At 41.6% G+C, this 20,558-nt stretch overlaps 1 protein-coding gene and 1 long non-coding RNA gene across 7 annotated transcripts in view; one reads left to right on the forward strand and one right to left on the reverse strand.

The window, feature by feature from the left end:
* The first annotated feature begins 430 nt into the window (after window positions 1–430).
* PRICKLE1 (prickle planar cell polarity protein 1) overlaps window positions 431–20,558 on the forward strand; it is a 115,785-nt gene continuing 95,657 nt past the window's right edge. Inside the window, exons 1-2 of one of the 5 annotated variants that reach the window (XM_043886614.1) lie at window positions 431–579; window positions 6,024–6,146. The gene's annotated coding sequence lies outside the window, so the exon portion shown is untranslated. Of the gene's footprint in view, window positions 580–1,217; window positions 1,322–2,115; window positions 2,250–6,023; window positions 6,147–17,359; window positions 17,381–20,558 lie in introns of those variants that run through there. The other 4 variants (XM_043886630.1, XM_043886655.1, XM_043886649.1 and 1 more) reach the window with 4 other exon arrangements.
* The window catches only part of LOC122683156, a 30,415-nt gene continuing 24,535 nt past the window's right edge, over window positions 14,679–20,558 (reverse strand). Inside the window, exons 3-4 of one of the 2 annotated variants that reach the window (XR_006337645.1) lie at window positions 15,827–15,923; window positions 14,698–14,805 (exon numbers count right to left, since the gene is read on the reverse strand). This is a non-coding gene — a long non-coding RNA (uncharacterized LOC122683156). Of the gene's footprint in view, window positions 14,806–15,826; window positions 15,924–20,558 lie in introns of both variants that reach the window. The other variant, XR_006337644.1, reaches the window with a different exon arrangement.

Raw genomic sequence — 20,558 nt, forward strand, 5'->3', positions numbered from 1 at the left:
TGAGAGGTCAAGGAAGCCCTAGATTTGCAGAGACACCTGTCAAGTTGGGCTCAACAGCTGCTGTCTGCAACCTTCTGCAACCCCGGGGGAAACAGTACCCCCATGGAATGAAACTCCACTGGTCTGGAACTGGAACGAGTGAGGAGGGTTAAGGTTCTAAGGCGACCCAGATGTCAGGGCAGAACTTTCAAACAGGCTGAGCTCCACTTCATCTGAGAAAATGCGCCTGAGAGCCCAGCCCTGGAAACTGGGCAGACTGAAAACATGGAGAGTAGCTTGGCCAATGGAAAATGATCATCGTGATGAAATTAGTATTTTCAATACGACTTTAAGTGCAACACGCTAACTTGGCTCAGGCCGGGACATTGCGATGAGCTGAGGTTTTCACATGCACTCCTCGGATTTTTTGAGTTTTTACTGAGATGACCAGGGTCGTCGGGGAGGAGAGGGAACGGACTTGAGGCTGAATCTGTGGCTTCTTGCTCTGAGGTGGAGACAGCCCAGCCTGTGGGATTACACGAGATAGGATCGAGTACAATCGAGTCCCCAGCGAGGCGAGGCGCGCCGGAAGGAATCGAAGTAAGAGTTTAATTAACTACCCCGCCCCGACCACGCCAAAGGAAGAGAAACCCAAATAGGCAACCCCGAAACCGTTTGATCAGAGGAAATTGGGTTTGTCTTTTTTGCTCGTTCACCCTTCCTGTCTTTCCATCCATCAGAATGCTTGGTTTAAAAAAAAAAAAGCGTGTAATTGGGGGCGGGGCAGAGAAGACCCGACTGCACTTGAGAACCCCGGCTGCGCCCAGGCGAACTTCATCCCGCAGATTGCCCGCGCTCAGCTCAGCCCTCCCGCGGCGCCGAGCCGGTCCAACCAGCCCGGTCTCCCCGCGCCCTCGGCCGCCGGAATCCGCCGCCTAACCCTCCAGCCTTTCGCAGCCGAGCCGGGGGCGCGTGGGCGCGCGCGGCCCGGATACCGCGGCAGGTTCCGCGTTCCGCGTTTTCGCTCGCGCCGGGCGGCCGGCCGAGGGCGGGGTGCGCGGCGGCGCGGACGGGGCTGGGGAGCCGGGCGCACTCCGCCTGCAGCCCCGCGAGCGCCGCCTCCCGCGGCCGCCGCGCCAGACAGCGCGCTCCGGAGCGTGCCCGCCTCGCGCCGCCAGCGCTGACCTCCGCGAGGGGCGCCGCGGCCGGCACGGCCACGTCCCGGGTTCCGGATGATTCCGGTGCTGCCCGCCCTCGCCCGTCGCTGACACCGCGGACGGCGGGTCCGCAGACCCGCCGCAGAGCCGACGACCGTCCAGCCGAGTCCCGCTCCCTCTCTGGGGTGAGTGGGCTCTGCAGAGGGGCTGCGGGTGCGGCGGTGGGGGGCTAGCGCCGCGGGGTAAGGGCCGAAAAGATCCGCGTCACTGCGGGGCATCTGACACTCAGAGTGGTTCGGTGTCGCAGAAAATGCGGGAGATGGGCAGAACCGGTTTGTTGGGCTGTGTAGACCGTGAAAGCAGATACTGGGGCTGCGGCACCAGAGGGCTTCAGATAGGCTGCCCGCACCGCTCCTGTTGGCTGCAGCACAACCAACTCTTCCTTTGATTCTTTCCTGCGTGTAAACCCGTTCAGGGGCCCCAGAGTTGGGGCGCTGCGGGGCGCAGGGAGGCCAGGGCGCATTGGTCTGTGTCCGCCGCTTAGGATCGCCTGTCACCTACCGGCGTCCGGAGGCAGGGTGCCGACTCTCCCCTAACGCTCCGGGGAAAGGCTCGATTGCTTAAATTTTCCTGGGGTGCGTCAGCCCCCTACCTCCCGCCCCAGCAGTGGTGTTTTCTGCATGCAACACGAATATGAGAAGGAATGGGCGCGTCGACTTCCCTTTGGGCAGAAAAAGTTAAAGAAACTGGGCATGTTAATAATTAGCAGGACCTGGACTCAGGATGCAGCAGAAAGCTGTTAAATTTTCATTGCCCTCTAAGAAAAACAAACGGCATCGCCGGTGACTGTTGGCAGTGCCGTGTTATTTTGGGGACTTTGGGGAAATTGTCCACAGATTGTCTTCAGGAGGCTGAAGAAGGAGGTGGGGGTGGGGGTGGGGGGAGGACGGCTGGCACCGCTCTGGCTCTGCGTTCCAGCTTGCCTAAGGAGGGTTCAGAATCACAAGCCAAACACGTTTGGTTGCTGATTTCTTGAAGAGTATGGGAGGCAGAGCGGCTGCGGCCCTGAGCAAGGTGAACACAGCATGGGAACTGCCTAAAGGAAAAGAACATGTAAGGATCTTGCCTCTCCCAAGGAATTCAGTTGCATTTGTGCTATAAAAAGCATGTATATTTATGTGGCTTTTAGGATGGGTTTTATGAAGAAGAGGTTATATGTAATGAAATTGTGTGTACCTGCGGTACAGTTTTGTCTACCTCCCAATTTTAACCAGTTCCTCAGAAGGGTGTTTGCTGCTGATGTTATGTAATCAGTGTGGTTCACTGTCAGGTATTTTTTAATGTGCTTGTGGAGTGAAAGGAACTTCCATCTGTTACTTCAGACAAACCCAAGGTGTAGACGGGTGAGGGTTGCTGAATATTTGCCCTGGTCTGGCTCCAGATGTGTGAGCTCAGCTGTTGCCTGTCACTTAGGTGACAACTGGCCTTTTCCCACTAAGCCTCTGCTGTCTCCATTATCCTCAGTGAAGTGTTCAGTCGCCTTCTATTATCAGAGTGGACTCTAGCTGCTTGGGAGGCGGTAGCCTTGTTTGACCATCCCCAACAATATGTCTGTTTTCAGACTTTAGGAAGGGGGGGTGGAAATCCCGTGACAGCAAGATAGATACATTCTGAATTGAGCACCAACTTAATCCAAAGATCCTGCTTTAATCAAGACAGCTCTGGAAGGATGACGCAATATTTGTCAAGCCTTTTTCTCTGGAACAATATTTACTCCCACCAGGGGATTTTAAACTTAAACAACAGTCATTTATCTTGCTGTCTGGTGGGGCCCGGTTCAGCTTGCCTCCATGTGGTCCCAGCCTAGGTGGCTAGGCCGGGCCTGGGACAGGAATCTGTCATTGTAGCCCAGCTGGAACCTGAAGAAAGCAAAATACAGCACCTGCTGGTACCAGGGAGTTCCTAAATGCCGTCAACTGGCAAGTCAGGAAATACAGAGGAGATGTTTTAAAGCCCTTCCAGAAATATTTATACAAAGGATTTAAAGGTTAACAATGCATGTGCTCTACATATTAAAACTAAAAGGTGCTAGAAATAAATGGACATTACCCACAGTTGGAAGTTAGCACACTGCTGATGAACTTGAAAATCTGTTTTAATAAACCATGGCTAATGATAGTGACTTTTCATGACTAAGCCTAGGAAGGAAGGAAAGGGAGGGACTTCTGGAGGGCTAAAGGACTGGATGGAACATAGGGGGAGCCATATTGATATAAGCAAATGGGTTTTGTAAGTTAATTTTTCCATTCTTAATCTGCTACTAATTTGTGATTTATCACTGAGTGACCCTGTTGGCTCACAGGTCTTTAAGGAAAAGTGATATATTTTACTCACATGACAGATTCAATCAGTTCTGCCAGTAATACCACTGAACCTTTAAAAGTTTATCATGTTTTTAAAATCAGGGTCCATGGAACCACCGTTTCTCTCTCTAATTAAGGAGGTTGAAATGAGGGTCACCAAGTAAAAGCTAATATCAGCTGAATGAAGAAAAGACCCTTATAAGAGTTAATAGCTAAACTATAAAGTTTAGAGTCAGATGTAGGTAAAAGTCTGGTTACTCCTGATAACCTCTCCTATGATAACTGAAAAGACACAAAAGAAAAGAGGTAACAATGTAAAATTTCTTAAGTTAGAATTTTTAAAAGCTGAAATCTAAGTTTTTAAAAGTGGCATTGTGAGATAATTTCTCTAAAAGCTTTTATAATTACTTGAAAATCAAACAAAAGGGAGTTGAGTATTATGACTGACTCTTCAAAATACTCATGAAACGGATCAGGAATTTTTTTAATGATTCTCCAGGAATTAAATGTACCTGTTTTAATGGTATATATGTAGTAGTTGAGAATGCCCATGTTACAGGAAACAATTTTCAGAAAAGACTATTCTAGTTACTACAGTTAATTTTCTGGTTAAAGTAGTTTATAAAGGGTAAATTTTTCCTTTTAAAGAAGGAAAGTAATTTTAAAAGTCAAGGTGATCCTCATCTGTGCATAAAACTGTTAAAGATGCCAATGGACTAGGGTAGACGCCTTCCACTTGGGAGAAAAATAGCTCTTTTTTCCCCCCGGGTTACATAAAATAGTACTAATTGTTTAACTCCTTCAAGTGAGAATATTCAGTTTGCTTAAATGCAGGTCTAATTATGTCACAATAAAGAGAGTTAGGAAAGGGAGTGAGTTGTGTTTCTAGGTTGGTTGGTTGGTATTTTGAGGGTCCACTCCTGCTTTGCTGTCTGGTCTCAGAACAAAGCAGTAGTGTGTTGTGCCCTGGTATCTTTAGAAGGTCTCTGTGAGCACATGAGCTGGGAGAGGAAATGACAATAGTCCGGGTGCCAAGTCCTGCCTCGATGTTGTTCCTCGAAACCTCAAGTGGCACGTGGAGCCAGAGCCAAGTGCCAGGACCCAGGCGGCCCCACTTCTGGACTCTTCCATCTCTGGACACAAGCAAGCATAGCCCCCAGCACTGCCAGGAACCAGTACCCAACCTTCTTGTCTACTGCCGTGCACAACTGAAGTCGCAGAGGTTAACCATGTGTGTGTTGGTGGAGAAACATCTATGAACAGTGGAAAAGACCTGGCCCAAAATTGCACTGGGATCTACCTCACTCCCCACTTCCCTCACTCCCCTCTCTCCTGAAGGCAGGATGGTGGGAAGAGACAGGCTTCACAAGTTGGAGCCCGCTGATGTCATGACACTCCTGGCCCGGAGACATGACAGAATAATCGGACCCTTTCCCATGTGCCAGAATGACATGATTTTTCCAAGAACCGTTCCTGAGCCAGTGGTCCACTGGCTCTGACTATTTCCAGTCCCCTGGGGGTTCAAACCTCTCAAAGAGAATGTAAAATCCTCCCTGTGTCTCTGTTCTGTATGCTTGTTTAGACTAAGCTCTAAAATGCATGTTGGTCAGTTTTGAAGAGACCTCTGTAGAACAAGAGCGATTGCCCAGCCTGAACTGATTAGACCTTTCCAGATTCATTTCCCTATGAAGAGAGATTTTAAATGTAAAATAAAAATAAAAGTGTCAGCAGAGTAGAAGCCAGTGTAAACATTCTAAAACTTAGAGCCACAAACTAGCAAGCAGCTGTCATTTACCTGGACTTAACGTTTTTTCCCTCCTGTCGTAACTTGGTCCTAAGCGATCCTAAAAAACAACTGACCGATTTGACTGCAGTTGCATTTTTCTCACTGGTAAGTCTGAAGGAAACTCTTGGGAGAGAAGCCTTTTATTTCTAGTGGATTACACTTCAGGGGGGAAAAAAAAAGTGAAGGCTGTGTTATTTCAGTTGTTCAAGTACTGAAGTCATGTACTCCTTTCTAAGAGTTTTGTCCTGACCGCTGATTTATAGCACCTACCAGTTTTTGCTTTGTGTACACTTCGCTGTGTTTCCTTCTTGTCTCATTGGGGATCTGGAAAGAAAGAGACGTCGATAATACAGTGAAAATATTGTAGTCAGACGCTGCCAGTAAGGAGACCCCTGGGTGCAGCATGTTCTCCCTGAGCTGCCCTGCTTTTATCTGCAACGCAGATCCCACGGCTTGCAATTATGGTCTTTGACTTTGGTAACAATTCTGTTTGAAATGTTTCCAATTACACACAATATTGGCGGCATGTAGCAGCTGCATGCCAAAAAGCATTTCCAAGTATGTTCCAAGAATCAGCCTGTGATTGCTTTTAATTTAAATAAAGGCTATTTGGTTTCCTGTGAAGTTTTTTTATAACCACCTTCTCCCCACCAACCCCATTTTTGTCACCTTTAAAAAAAAGTCTGATATAAAATAGCCACCACTTAATGTGATACAGTATTGGCCCTGGTTTTCTAGGATGGCTCTTGGTTTTGTGCAAGCATGAGGACTGTCCAATAAAGGAAAACTTAAAGAACCATTGTACAACTGTTTGGATTTCCCCAAAGAAGAAAAGAAGGAAAGATTATCTGACCTTGTATTGTAAGTAGCCAATGTTTCAAGTTTTTCTGCCTCCTTCTTTATGGATCTGTCATTGTAATTGTCTATTTAGGTCACTGAAGATTCTTTGGTACAGTGTCTTTCCTTCAGATTCTTCTAGTTTTCTTTTTGTGAACCCGTGAACATGTGTTAAAGACACAGTAAAAGGGTAGAGGAAGGTCAATAAGAACATTCTTAAAACAGTGGGCTGGTGGGGGAAGGGGGCACAGGAAGAGAACCAGGGAAATAATTTCACCATTCTACAGCATCCAAACCTGCCACATTGCCCCCTCTATGGGCTTGAAATCTCTGAATACTGAAACCTTTTAAAACAGCAATGGCTTAAATCTTTTAATAGCTACCAGATATACTTGCCTTATTAAATCTGAAAATAAGAAAATATACACTCTCAGGACTTGGAGTGAAGGGATTAGTTACAGGACTGGGAGGTTCTGTTTCTAGGATGGTTTGTTGGCCCATTTGAAACATAACACCTAGAGCCAGAGGGTATCCAATAGCTGAGGTGCTAAGATGGTCCCAATTAGGGTGTTTTCACATAGGTTCTTTCAGTCCTGGCAAAAGCATCCCACAGAATATAGTGCTTCTTTGGGCTGAACAGTAGTTGACTTGCATAAGTGCCAACATCTCTTCTGGCATTTTTGGAAATCTTCCATCACATAATAAATAGTGCTGTATAATCCAAATTTGTAAATGCCATGTTTCATGTAGCCCTTGTAGAGACAGCTGAAATTAACCCAGGCTGCTAGGGATTGTTAGATCCTGGAGGTTAGGTTACTGCCTGCATCCAGAGTGCTACCACGAATGAATGATGGTAGAGGCCTTTGATCAAAGCTAGAAGAAGGTGCGAGGTTAGCTTTAGTGTAAGGAGCGCCCACCAACCAACACTTAGACTTGTCCTTTCTCCTTGAAAACTCTTTCAATTAAGCAAACTGTCTCAGAGGAAATTTATTCAACTCAAGGTAAAATGAGGTTTATGTTGCTTTACCAGCTGAGCAGCCCAGCCTGCCAAATACTCAGCCCACCCAGGCCCATGTGGTTTTGTAGGGACAGAACCTAATATAGTTACTATGGTTGGACTGGAAAGTCTGTTAAAACCTATTTATATATTGGCCAGTTCCTCTGCCCTCATTGCACTGCTGTATTCTGGATACACACACATATACAACCAACCCTCTTTCAATCTAATAATAGTAAACTGATTTAGATCATGGTATAGTTTCACCAAAGGCATTTGTACTTTCCCTTTTTCTGTCTTTTATCTCAATGATAAGTAAATAATATGGTATTCTTCTAAAGAAACTCATAACTTGTTAACTGTAATTGATGTTTCCAACTCTGTTATTTACATGCTTGAATAATCTAAATTCCATCATTAGGAACTGGAAAAGACTTAGTGTGGCATTTTGTTTTGCTTCAAAATATCTGCCAAACAATTTAAGGAACTGTTAAATTTTATGTCAGAAGACTCCTTAGTGCTCTGGTATTGGAATACTTGTTATAATGTATGTCAAAAGGAGACTGCATTTAAATTCTTCTGTGACTATGTAATTAATAAGTATGTTCAGTGCTTGAAGTGTGTGCCTGTTACATAATTTTTAGAAAGAGATAAAGTTAGGTCTGAAGTGCATTAGAATATCACAGATGTTTCTTGTAAGAAAATGCATCTGCTTCGTCGGAATTTTGAACTCCTTTCTGATGCTGAGCTTTGTTCCCCGCAAGGGTCGTATGAATAATTTCATTGAGTTGCTTCAGTTCTTATTTACACAAGCCTTGAGAAGAGAGCTGAAGTGATAAATAACTTGCCCCCTCACCCAGTTCTGAAATGCCTTAGCCTTTTATGTTTTTGTGAGTATGAAGGGAGGGAATAAAATATACAGAGAAGATGTTTGTGTTTAACTAACTTAATCATATAAGTTCCCTTTGTGGGTCTTCTATAAGCTTAAACAGCTTGTCAGGCTAATAGCCAAAAACATGTCCTCAAGTACTGCCAAACGTGTTAAAAGCAGACCAGGCTTTCTTTATATTGAAGTCCTGGAAACATATTTTTTTTAACCTTCTAAATTTTAGAAATAAACCAGAAAAGAAATCACTCTCTTCTTCTCCTTACCCACAAAAACCAAAAGTATTATTCATTGCAGTGCTGAAATGGAAACTGATGGGAATAGATATTTGTGTGCGAGTATTTTAAACTGGCTTGACTTGGCTGTTTAAGCTGGGAGCAACCAGGTTACCATGGTACTTGATGGGTCTTTATTTTTTATGTTTTTATGTTGCCTGTACACAGTGACTTTTTTACTTTGGTTCAGGAACTTTTGGTCAAGTACGTGTTCAGTTCAGTCACTCAGTTGTGTCTGACTCTTTGCGACCCCATGGACTACAGCACGCCAGGCTTCCCTGTCCATCACCAACTCCCAACATGACTTGCTCAAAGTCACGTCAATCAAGTCAGTGATGCCATCCAACCATCTCATCCTCTGTCGTCCTCTTCTCCTTCCTTTCAGTCTTTCCCAGCATCAGGGTCTTTTCCAGCGAGTCAGTTCTTCACATCAGGTGGCCAAAGTATTGGAGTTTCAGCTTCAGCATCAGTCCTTCCAATGAATATTTAGGACTGATTTCCTTTAGGATTGACTGGTTTGATCTCCTTGAAGTCCAAAGGACTGTCAAGAGTCTTCTCCAACACCACAGTTCAAATGTACAGTACTTGTACGTTTATCCTGATTTCTTCTTGAGCGGAAATTCAAGAATAGACAGTGGTGATGTGGTATAATAGTGCAGAAGTTTTTTTATTTTCATTTTCTGAAAATCAGAAAATTTGGACTGTAGTACAATAGCTGTGTGATTTCTCATCAGCCCACTCAGCCTCTCTGGGCCTCAGTTTCCTCATATGCGAAGTAAGGGACTTAGTCCAGGTCAGTACATGTTAACCAGAGATGTGAATCATAAACACCTATGGAGCAAATGCAGAGAGGTTTTTTAAGGGAGTGGGTTTGGGGTGGGGTTTTGCACATTTAACTTGAAAAAGCTCCTCAAGTAATTTGATGCCCAGCTGTGGTTAAGAGCCACTAAATTAGATGATCTCTAAGATTTCCTTCCAGTTCTAAAATTTTATGTTTCTAATCCTACTGGACTGAACGTTTTTCCTTCCTTCCTTTCTCTTTTGTTCATTCATTCTTAACAGCTATGTTCATTCCTAATGTCACTGTCAAAATGTAGACATTTTAACCCAGTTCCAGGAAGATCTATGTTCTGCTCCTGTGAGTAGATGGTAATTGATGTAAGAGGGGAACCATATTAGTTCCCCATTGCACACCCAACGCCTGACACAGTGCCTGGCACATAGCAGACACTCAACAGCTACAGAGAGCCCAAAAAGTCAGGAAACTTAGAAAATGTGTTAGTGATTTTAAAATAATATGGCCATTATTCCGTAGTGTACACAGTAGTATAAATATAATGTACACATTAAACTTATATAATGTTAAAAGCCAGTGTTACCTCAGTAAAAGATAAATTAAAATGAAATAAGATGCCCAATATTATGCCCAAATAATATGGGCACATAATATGCCCAGTCAAATAATATGCCCAATCTGTTTTTGTCAACCTACAAATACCTTTCAGGTAAAGTGTCTCCAAATTTAAAGCAATGGATATAATTGTTCCTCTGGAAAATAGCATAATAAATACATTATTTCCCTTATGTTTCCAGACTTTGGGGATACTCTGTAGTGTACTGATTATATATTTCCCAGATTAGCAGTTGGTCTCATTACTTTAAATGTGGAGGTGCTTCACCTGAAAAGGTATCTGGAAGCTGACAAAAAAAGATACCAAGCATATTACTTTAAAGTGTAATTAATGCATTATGTAAAACAGTTTATTCTGTGAACACCACAGTTTGCCTTATGTTTCCTGATCTCTTGGACTCCTCCTTGAATGAATGATTTTCCAACTTTCTGCCATCACCTGTGTGTGTCAGTTTAAGTGTAACCCAATCAAATCACTATAACGTTTTCACAGTTTATATGACAAATTTACAACCTTATTATAATTTGAAGTCTTATTTTAAAATATTTCAGATTACAAAGGTCAAAATTTTTTAATAGATTGCTAATTACTGTTATTTTATAGCCAGCAATTATGTTGTATCCTTTTACAGACATGATTCCACATCATGTATTTCTTAATCTATAAACTGCTTTAAAACTGTCCATATCCACAGCATGTGTATACATGTATATGTATATGTACACACATGTATATATTGTTTTAGACCAGATAAATCAGAAATCTCAATAAAATGTGAGACTCACACTCAGTTTTTCTCATAATGACTCTGATGCATCTGAAAGTTTTGCTATCAAGCAGGGGAAAATTCTTGGTTGCATAGTTTTGTGGAAATGGATTAAAAGAGTTTGTTGCCCATTTTGTTTCTTGGCTCTTTTCTTCAGTCTGTTTTTAAAAAAGGGTTATTTCCTATCATTATCCATTATTACCATTACTGTAGAACATAGATAAAAAGAACTTAAACCAATCAGTTGGGGCTTCACAGGTGTCACTAGTAGTAAAGACCCTGCCTGGCACTGCAGGAGATGTAAAAAGACACAGGTTCAATCCCTGGGTCTGGAAGATTCCCTGGAGTGGGCATGGCAACTCACTCTAGTATTCTTGCCAGGAGAATCCAATGGACAGAGGAGCTTGGTGGGCTACAGTCCATCCATAATAGGGTCACAAAGCGTCAAACAGGACTGAAGTGACTTAGCGCACACACAGACAAGTCTATCGGTATAATTGCTGATGACATTTACTTAGTAGGAACAAAAGGAGACATTGGAACCTTACCTAGCTTATTGATTTTGTTGTTGCTGCTGTATGTCGCCATTCTTGAGGGGAGGGAGGGTACTGTTTTGTTTTTAATTAAAAGAACTTTAAAAATTGACCTTTCTAAAACCTGGATAACTGTCCAGTTTTCTTTGAATTTTCTCACTGTGAAAGCATGGCCAATAAAAAAATCAGCTAGTGTCAGCTCTTTTTCCCTACTGTACGCCCACTGACAAATCAACTCATCAGGGCCTTAGAGTAGACATTGACACCTGAGTTATCTGCTTGGGTTGTTTGTACAACTTAACTGGAAAATTCTCTTAGTATGTGAAGAGATACTACTGTAAGGCATTTGAGTTAGCTAAAAGATTAAGTAGTCACTAAACAGGGTTTCAGGATCATTGGAGATAAATTGAGGGCTGGTTCAAAGTATTGTATAAGCCTTATTATTTGTAGGTTTCACTTTCCTGAAGTTTCACAGCTTATCTCCTTGTTTGTTCTGGACTTCAAGCTAGTATAAAAGTACATGTGTTGGGTTTTTCCAGGTGGCATCATGGGTCATCCCATCATTTCAGGTCTCAACTTAAAAAGTCATCTGATACTGGGGAGGCCTTTCCTGACCACCCTACATGAAATAGCAGAGACACCCCCCAGCCACTCTGGAAACCCCTTAACCTGCTTTACTTTTCCCCATAGCCCTTGTCACTACTGGATAGATACTTCCTTATTATAGTTGTTTGTTCCAAAAAGAAATCTCTGTGCTGTCTGGTCTGTGACTTGACCCCCAGTCTTAAGAGTACTACCTGGCACATAGTCGGTACTTAATAAAATACCTGCAGAATGAATGACTGCAAATATTTAGGGAGCTTCGGATTTGGGGAATATCCGAATTGGGGGATATCCCCAAATATTTGGGGAGCATCCCCTCCCCAGTCTAATAATACGTATACTAATATATATAAACAAGTTAGAGAGTTTATTCTTATATTCTCCTTCTTGTAATAGGACCATAAAGTTAGCAAATGGCCACCCTTGTTTTAAAGGGTAGGCATTTGGGGACCATTTTAATGTGAAAGATAAAGGAAAAACAGAAACCAAGATAAAGGAAAAACAGAAAATAAGTTGAAAATTTCCAGAACTGAGTCTTTTGGTGGGGTGTGTGTGTGTGGTTATTTTATTTATTTTTTTGGCAGGGGGCAGTTGGCAACTACAGTGGAGTTTCCGAGCTGTTTCCTCCCTTACCTGAATAAAGCCAGAGAAATGTGATTGAGTATGAGGAAAGAGACTGATCAAATACCCATCCTCCTCCCTTCTCTCCATCACAAAGTGGTCAATGATATGTAAGCACATAGCAAACCGATGCCATATTAATAGAAATGAGGAAATATCGGTAACGGGGAAGCTGTATGACATCCCCCTTCACACTGCTTCTCTGTAACCTTAAAACAAAAGGAGAGGCAGTGTCTGCAGACAGACTTGTGTTATTGCCTCATATGTTAAAATAAGGGTGATGGACCATCTTTCACTCAAGAAATCCTAACTTAAATTCCAGAGGTGAAAAGCTAATCCTCTAAGTGATTTCAGCCAGCTTAGTAGGAAACCTAGCTGCTCAAAATTATTATTTTAATGTCTCAGGTTCCAGGGCTAAATTGGCAATGAGTCAGCTTTCCTATTAAGGCACTGCGCCAACTTATTTGTCCAGAAATTATCCTGTTTTAACTTGGGGGTTCTTTACTGCTAATAAGGCTAATACTTCTGAAGTACACAAAGCACTTTCAGATTCATCTCATTTACCTTCACTGCATCTTTGCATAGAGGTCTAACCAAGGTTATCCCCAATTTATTGATGAAGAAGCTGCCTTTTAGTTCAAGATGCACCTTCCTAAGGAGTTTGGTTTGGATTTTGAGAAAGAAACAAAAGAAAGAGGGAAAAATGAGCAAGCAGTTATAATCTGTCTAAAATTGTTTGACAATGTTTTATTGTTTTATAAATATTTCTGTGTGTATATTGTTCTACATTAAATGCTTTGAGATAACTATAGCCTCTAGTACTGCCAACTTGCATGTAATCTTGGACAGGTCACTTAATTTTCTGGACTCCTTACCCACTCTATGCCTCAGTTTCCTGAATGATAAAGTGAGAGGCCTGATGACCTTTTAGGCTCAAATTTTTCTAGGTTCTGAAACACTGGGTTTGGAGGCAGTAACTTTAGGGGAGTAGTTAATAGATAGGAGCTAAAGGACTTCCCTGGTGATCCAGTGGCACTTTGCAGTGCTGGGGACATGGGTTTGGTCCCTGGTCGGGGAACTAACATCCCATGTGCCTCTGAGCAAGTAAGCGCGTGCACCGCAGCTAGAGAGTCCAAGTCCTGAAACTACTCACACCCAGGTGCCACAACTAGAGGGAGTCTGTGTGTGTGACGCAGTGAAGAGCCCACATACAGAAACTAAGACCCGTTGCAGCCAAATAAATAAATATTTAAATAAATAAATAGGAGCTGATGTTATTATTATTAATTGTCATCATTACCTATATCCCTGGTTAGAATTATTTAGCAGTCTACTCAAAATTATTCATGTTAACCAGGTGCATCTTTTAAAGATGGTCATTTTATTCATATTACAGTGCAGCCATTTCAAAATTCAACAGTAGCTGTATTTTAAAGACCTAAGAGAATGTCCGGTTTGGTTTCCCCTTACCAAAAGTCTGGTTTAATAGGTTACATTGTAATTTAATATGAGGAGCTTGAAATGCCTTAATATTCAGAGCAAATTATTAATCTGATGTAGTTACGGCAATGGCATACTTATATTCATACTGAAAGTTACAAATGTGAGCGCTGTGTTTATAAATGGGAAATGTGGAAAATGTATAAAGGAGAACTCACAGTAGTATGTTCACTTACTTATGTAATCACATAGTGATTATAATTTTGTTAAAATGTTCATTGACCAAATTGGAATTAATTGGGGGAAGTTTGAAGAGGGTTTGCTGGAAAATAAGAATAGCCCAGGATCCATTCTAGTTGCATTCCTAGTATTTTTTAAACCATAATAAAATTCTTATCTCCCGACTCTGCCAGTAAAAGCTGGTGTAAATATACAGTCAGTGGTGAAAGTCTTTCTGTATTAATCTTAATATATGTTGGCCTGTGTCACCATACGTACTGCCCTGGCTAGTCCATTTTTCTAGCACTGTAATTAATTAAATCACTGATTTTTAAGCAAATTCTCAGGCTCTTGGATCTTATTCATATTCTAATTAGGCTGAAGTTACAGACGGCCCACCAGGAGGCAGGGTACCACTTATATTCTATCTCTGAAGATGGAGTTTGTGAGTTGTTGGGATGAACACAGCAATGAGCCATGGCCCAGATCCCAGCAGATTCACAAGTGACTGTTAGGTGCTGTTCCAATAAGAAGGCCTATAGAAATGTGACATTAATAATCACCAGTTTGAATCTGGGTCACTTCAGCCATGACTCAAAGATCAAACGCTATCAGCTGGTAATGAGTGTGTGAAAGTGCTGCAGGAAAGCGTTCCATCTCTTAATGACACCTTTGTGGGCCTTCTCAGCAGACGGCTAAAGGGAGGGATAGAAATAAAGTCGCATCTGCTCCTTGGTCTGGAGGCCAGCCCTCCAGGTTACGCTTGGCACACTTTTGCAGAGATGTTTTCTGAACAGTTCACAGTAGTCTGTTATCCCAGCTTCTTAAATGGATATGTAGAACCTTTCATCTTCTGCCTCTTTTCCTGACCATTTATTCACTTCAAAGTAATGGAGCTGTTTTGAATATTCTCCACTGCGTTTTCTCTCCTCTGAAAAGTAAGAAGCAATTTCACTTACGAATTCATGTTAACCGTTTAATGTGAAGCTTTCCATTTTTATTTCAGTTTAGGGGCATCATTTTCACTCAGCATACCATCATTGAGCCCTGTGGTTTGCTAGGTACTGTGTTAGGCTCTTGGACTACAGACATCAATTGAGGATAGTTCCTTTCTCTAAAAAGCTCACCATTTTATAGGGAAGGAAGGCATTTAAGCACTTGTGAAATACTGTGGTGGAGGCACGAATACAGAAATGTACCAGATATAGTAGTGGCACAAAGCCAGAGGTAGGAGTCGTTTGTTCTGTGTGACTTGATAAGGAAGGCTCCAGGGAGGAAGAGATAGTTGAGCTGGGTCTTGATGACCGAATAGGAGTTGGCCAAGCCATTAGAAATGAACAATGGCTCATTTTAGGCAGAAAGCAAAATTTGTGCAAAAGCAGGAAACAAGACAGGCATGATGCTGAGAGAATTACACATCTCTGTGTGTGGCTCTAAGATTAATTATGCTCTATATGTGGCTCTAAGATTAATTGTGCTGGTAGACGTGGCCTTATTGCTCCCTTTTTAACACCTCAGTTTCAATCAGAAAATAAGAGATGAATTTTGACAACTTGCATTGTAACCCTGTCTTTCTTCTCTGTAATTGACTTTAAACTTCTGAATAAGAGCTCTCTCTTCTCCTCCTTAAATGTTGCATTAGCCTGGCCAACCCACCAGGTATTTATTTACACTTGTGTCTTTTCCTTGTTATGTTGGTACAATCTAAATTTATTTACTCTTCAGTTTCACTGCCAGATTTCAATTTCAGCCTCAAGTGTTTAGACAACATTTATAATCAGTGTTACACTTCTATGACATTTGCTTTAGTACTGTAAGAGTTTTCCATGAAAGCTAATGGTCGGGAAAAAAAGAAGCCTGAATATCACCAAGTGGCCTCCAGATGTGTTTTATTGTGTTGGTATCTCTGTTTTGTTTTCATGAAAACTTTTTTTAAGTTTAAAAAACCTTACCAAGCAGAAATAGCAGACAATAGACGTGTAGGAGATGAACTGTTTTCATTTCCTGATTGTTATTTCTTCATCTCCTGTTTCAAAAGCTATGATTCAGCTGAAAAAAAATCCATAACAATATAATTTAGAGTACTGTACTGTTTAAAAGCAAGTCATGTTATGTTTGTTTTTCAAAGATAAGTTCACTTCTTAGGTTGGAAAGCCCTCTGTGTTTCAATATGTGGTTCTTAAGTGTGGTGAGATTAAGATGTGATTTAATATCCTTCAGAATTTCTGCCTTCTAATTGTTCACTGAGCAATCAGCATGTTTTCAGGCAGTCTGGCATGTGATAAATATTTTGTAGCATATGGGGCTGAACGTGCCAATTGCAAAAGGTTTTATAAGCTTTAATTAATTTTCACAACAACCAGATGCACTCTACTTTATTGATGAGAAGTCCACAGACAGTGGAGTTCAGAGCGTTGCCCAGATTCGTTGAGCAAAGTGGTTGACAAACTTTTTGGATAGCTGAACACTCTTCTCAAACACAAGGTTATCCAGAACTCCAGCCTATTAAGTAGGAACTGCTCTTTTTGAGAGGAAGAAAGGGAGTTTGTGATAGGGCTTCCAGATTTATCAAAAAAGCCACACAAGATGCTTGGTGAATTTAAATTTCAGATAAACAATTAAGAATTTTTTTTATGTTGCCTGAACAGACTTGTGGTTCTGCCAAGAAGGAGGGGGTGGGGGAAGGAAGGATGAGAATTTGGGATTAGCAGAGGTAAACTGTTATATATGGGATGGATGACCAACAAGGTCCTATGAACTATATTCGATATCCTGTGATAAACCGTAATGGAAAAGAATATTTTTTAAAAAGAATGTAAAAAAATAATTTTTAGTGTAAGTGCATCTCAACACATGTCCCTAAAGAAAAGAAATAATTGGTAGTTTGTCTGAAATTCAGTTTTAACCATGGATCCTACATTTTACCTGACAACTCGAAGTTCCTATTTCTAGTCCACCCTTTCAATGCCCCTGTGTCCTCAGCCAGGTGAGAGTCCTGGTTCCTTGCACACAGTTTAGGAAGAAATAGAAGAGACAGAAGAAATTTGTACAAATGCTCAGAGAGAATTAATAATACATTTTTCTTCTCAGTACAATTTAGTAAGTATTATCACTTCCTTGGCTTTGTTAGAGAATTTACATGACTGTGTAGCCACTACTACCCATAGTGAGTGAAAGTTGCTCAGTTGTGTCCAACTCTTTGCAACCCCATGGACTGTAGTCCACCAGGCTCCTCAGTCCATGGGATTTTCCAGGCCAGAATACTGGAGTGGGTAGCCATTCCCTTTTCTAGGGGATCTTCCCAACCCAGGGATCAAACCCAGGTCTCCTGCTTTGCAGGTGCATTCTTTTCCATCTGAGCCACCAGCTGTAAAGAATTATTGCCTTTGTTTTGCCTTTCTTGTTTTTTAGGGTAAAATACTTCAGTCTCCCAGTCTTTGGAAACAATGTTTGTCAAGTCAGCTATGTGTAGAAGTCAGCAGTTTTAAGAAGCAGCAGAACTGATGGTAAATCAGAATTGCAGGTTGACCAAATAGCCCACACATAAGGAGAAGAATGGGTGGGAGCTTGTGAGCCTAACTCTAAGGAGCCTCCCAAGGGAGCAGTACCTGGCATGGGCCCATCCTTGGCTTTGGTCTAGTTGACATGTACATGTCTTAGTGGTCCTGGCTGGAGGATATTACCTGGTAACACAATTCAGTTATTTTGCACCAATATTTCAAAGCAGCCCTCAGATTATAACTCTCATTTTTCAAGCTGACTCCTTTGTGGAATATTCTTATGTGTTCAGCCATTGTATTTCTCAGTGTAACTGAGTAGAGTCTCATTAGTGATCAGAAGCCACTGAATTTCTTTAGGATGAAACAATCCTTTAATGCTTGAGGGACTCCCTGGACTAACTGATGAGAAATCTTTAAAAAATATACAAGAATCTAAGGACCTTTCCCCAGACCTGTGCTTTGGATTTGATGCCCTGCACGGGTGGCCTTCTAACTCTAGTGACATTTTTGTATCAGTAAAATATTAGTAATAGTTTATTCCTTGGTGGGTAGATTAGAAATGGATTTGATTTCGTGTCCCCTTTTCATTTTTTCCATAATTTGTGCTGTCGTTGTGTTACTTTTTAAATAAGGAAAATAAGTATCATTGATATATTTTGAATATTTCGTGGAAGGGGAAGCCCATAACTGTTTCCATGTTTAAGTGTTCTAAAGTATAGATGAAGATCATCTGGTATATAGTTTTTATTTGCAAATACTTATGTATCTTTGAGGGGCTTCCCAAGTGACGCTAGTGGTAAAGAACCTGCCTGTCAATGTAGGAGACAGAAGAGACGCAGGTTTGATCCCTCAGTCGGGAAGATCCCCTGGAGGAGGGCATGGCAACCCACTCCAGTATTCTTGCCTGGAGGATCCCATGGACAGAGGAGCCTGGTGGGCTACAGGTTGTGAAGAGTCAGACAGAACTGAAGCAACTTAGCATGCATGTATCTTTGAAGGTGCACTGGGATGACCCAGAGGGATGGGATGGGGAGGGAGGTGGGAGGGGGTTCAGGATGGGGAACACATGTAAATCCATGGCTGATTCATGTCAATGTATGGCAAAAACCACTGCAATATTGTAAAGTAATTAGCCTCCAACTAATAAAAATAAATGAAAAAAAATTCAAAAAAAATAAATAAATAAAATACGAAATCTACCCAAATTGTTCACACTTAAAATTTATCTCTCATTCATCCATCTGTTCTATTCACTCAACATATACTTACTTAAGAAACAGAGACATATTCCTATACAATACAAGAAAGGGGGTGATTAGTGGAAGCAAAAGGAAAGAAAGATCCAAAGATGTGACCTATCCAGTCCATCCTTCAGGGCTCTGCGATGTGGAGGGCTGGGCTGGTGAATGCACTCATGCAGGAGGAAAGATGCTTGCCCTCAGTTAGCAAATAAGCCCTCTGATGCAGAGTGAGCGAAAATAACTTTCACATCAATCCCTAAAGACCCAGGTCACCCAAATACTGCTGGGGGTTCACTGTCTTGGACCGTGAAAACAAACACAAGCTCCCATCCCAGGAGCTGGGTCTGAAAAGCCACCAGAACCCCTGCTTGTTTCCAAACACAAGGCCTGAGACTCCGGCATGCCTCTGCTTCTCACCACTGGCTCTAACTGCAGACTCGGTTTGTACTGGATCATTTCACACCCCACCCCACCAAGCTGCTTCCAGGGATTTTGTTTTTGATCAGCTATATAAGTTATAGGGACATTTTCTTTTTCCTATCTGCTTCTTTTTGAATTCTCTTGGAAAAGGAAATAGCCTCTTCATAAAATTCCCTTTTACTGGTCTTTTTTGTTGACTTTGAAACTCATACCAAGTTTATAAGATGGAGAAACCTAAAATTTTTGTATTTCTTTCTTTTCTGATATTAACATGTGCAAAAAATAACCTATTCGTGATGTTTGTACTTACTTTCACATTTCAAATAGGCTACATTTTGCTGTACATTTTTCAGTGGCTAGATGAAGGTAGAATTTGACAGGTGATTTGAGGGGATTTGCTTGATAAACCTAGGAAATTAAAGATTTTATATTTGCTAAGACAGCTTTTGGGATTAAGGTTAAATTCACACAGACTATTGCATATTGCATTAAATTAGTTATTGTTGACCCTTACAGGTAAATGCTTTTGAAAATAATCTCCCCAGTATATAAAATAGTTGCTTCAAAATAAAGCTAAATATTTTCTTCTTTGACTATATAAAGTTTATATAATATTTTTCAAGAACTCACTGAATATGGAACTTAACTTATTAAGGTTGCACATTTGTATTTGGAAAGCCACTGAAATAAATATAAAGGGACTTCCTTAAAGATTTATTTTACTTATGAGTAAACTAGATGTTTTGTAGATAAATATGGGTGCCATTCATAACTGCCTAATTATAATTCTGTGAACTGTTGAAATCAAATCAATGTCTTGATCAGTTGAGCTGCCAGATGGAATTTTATCAAAAACCTGTACACTTCAGTCATTCTTTAGGACTCCAGTGAATTTTGTCACAAAAATCACCTCACACCCCATCTGGAAGGCAGCCATTTCAACATGGAATATGACAATTGTTTAACAGTGCATAGTAAAACAAATAATCTATGACTCACAGAAGGAACTGTATCCAATTGAAACTTCCAGGGTAATTCAGGTAGGTGGACATAACCACCCAGGTGTCTTGGAACTCTTCCAGTTCCAATTGGCTAATGAGCTCATACAACTGAGGTCTCTTTGCTGTGTCTCCCTGACTAGTTTACTTGTCCATTAGCGCCGTTCCACCTAACATCGTGCTGGGACATTGATTTCACACCGATTCACAGAGGAATACTTTGGGTCACACGGCGACTGTCTCGTCTCCAGCAGGTGTTTCTGTGGGACTCTGATTTCAGAATCTGTGCCGTTCAGCTGCTGACATAATCTTTCAGCTGTACCGGCCAGAGCAGAGTTTCACACAGTGCAGAAGTGCCACACTCCTCATGTTAAATATGAACCTTGGTGGGGTTACATGTTTCCATCATCGATCCATCTGTTCCAGGGATTACATCACCACAGAGGAGTTAATTTGTCTTGTTTTGAGGGTCATGTCTAATTGCATAGGTCAGCAAAGAATAATAGATGACTGTTTTTTACTTTG

The sequence above is a fragment of the Cervus elaphus genome, chromosome 3 (assembly GCF_910594005.1).
Source record: "Cervus elaphus chromosome 3, mCerEla1.1, whole genome shotgun sequence".
NCBI lineage: Eukaryota > Metazoa > Chordata > Mammalia > Artiodactyla > Cervidae > Cervus > Cervus elaphus.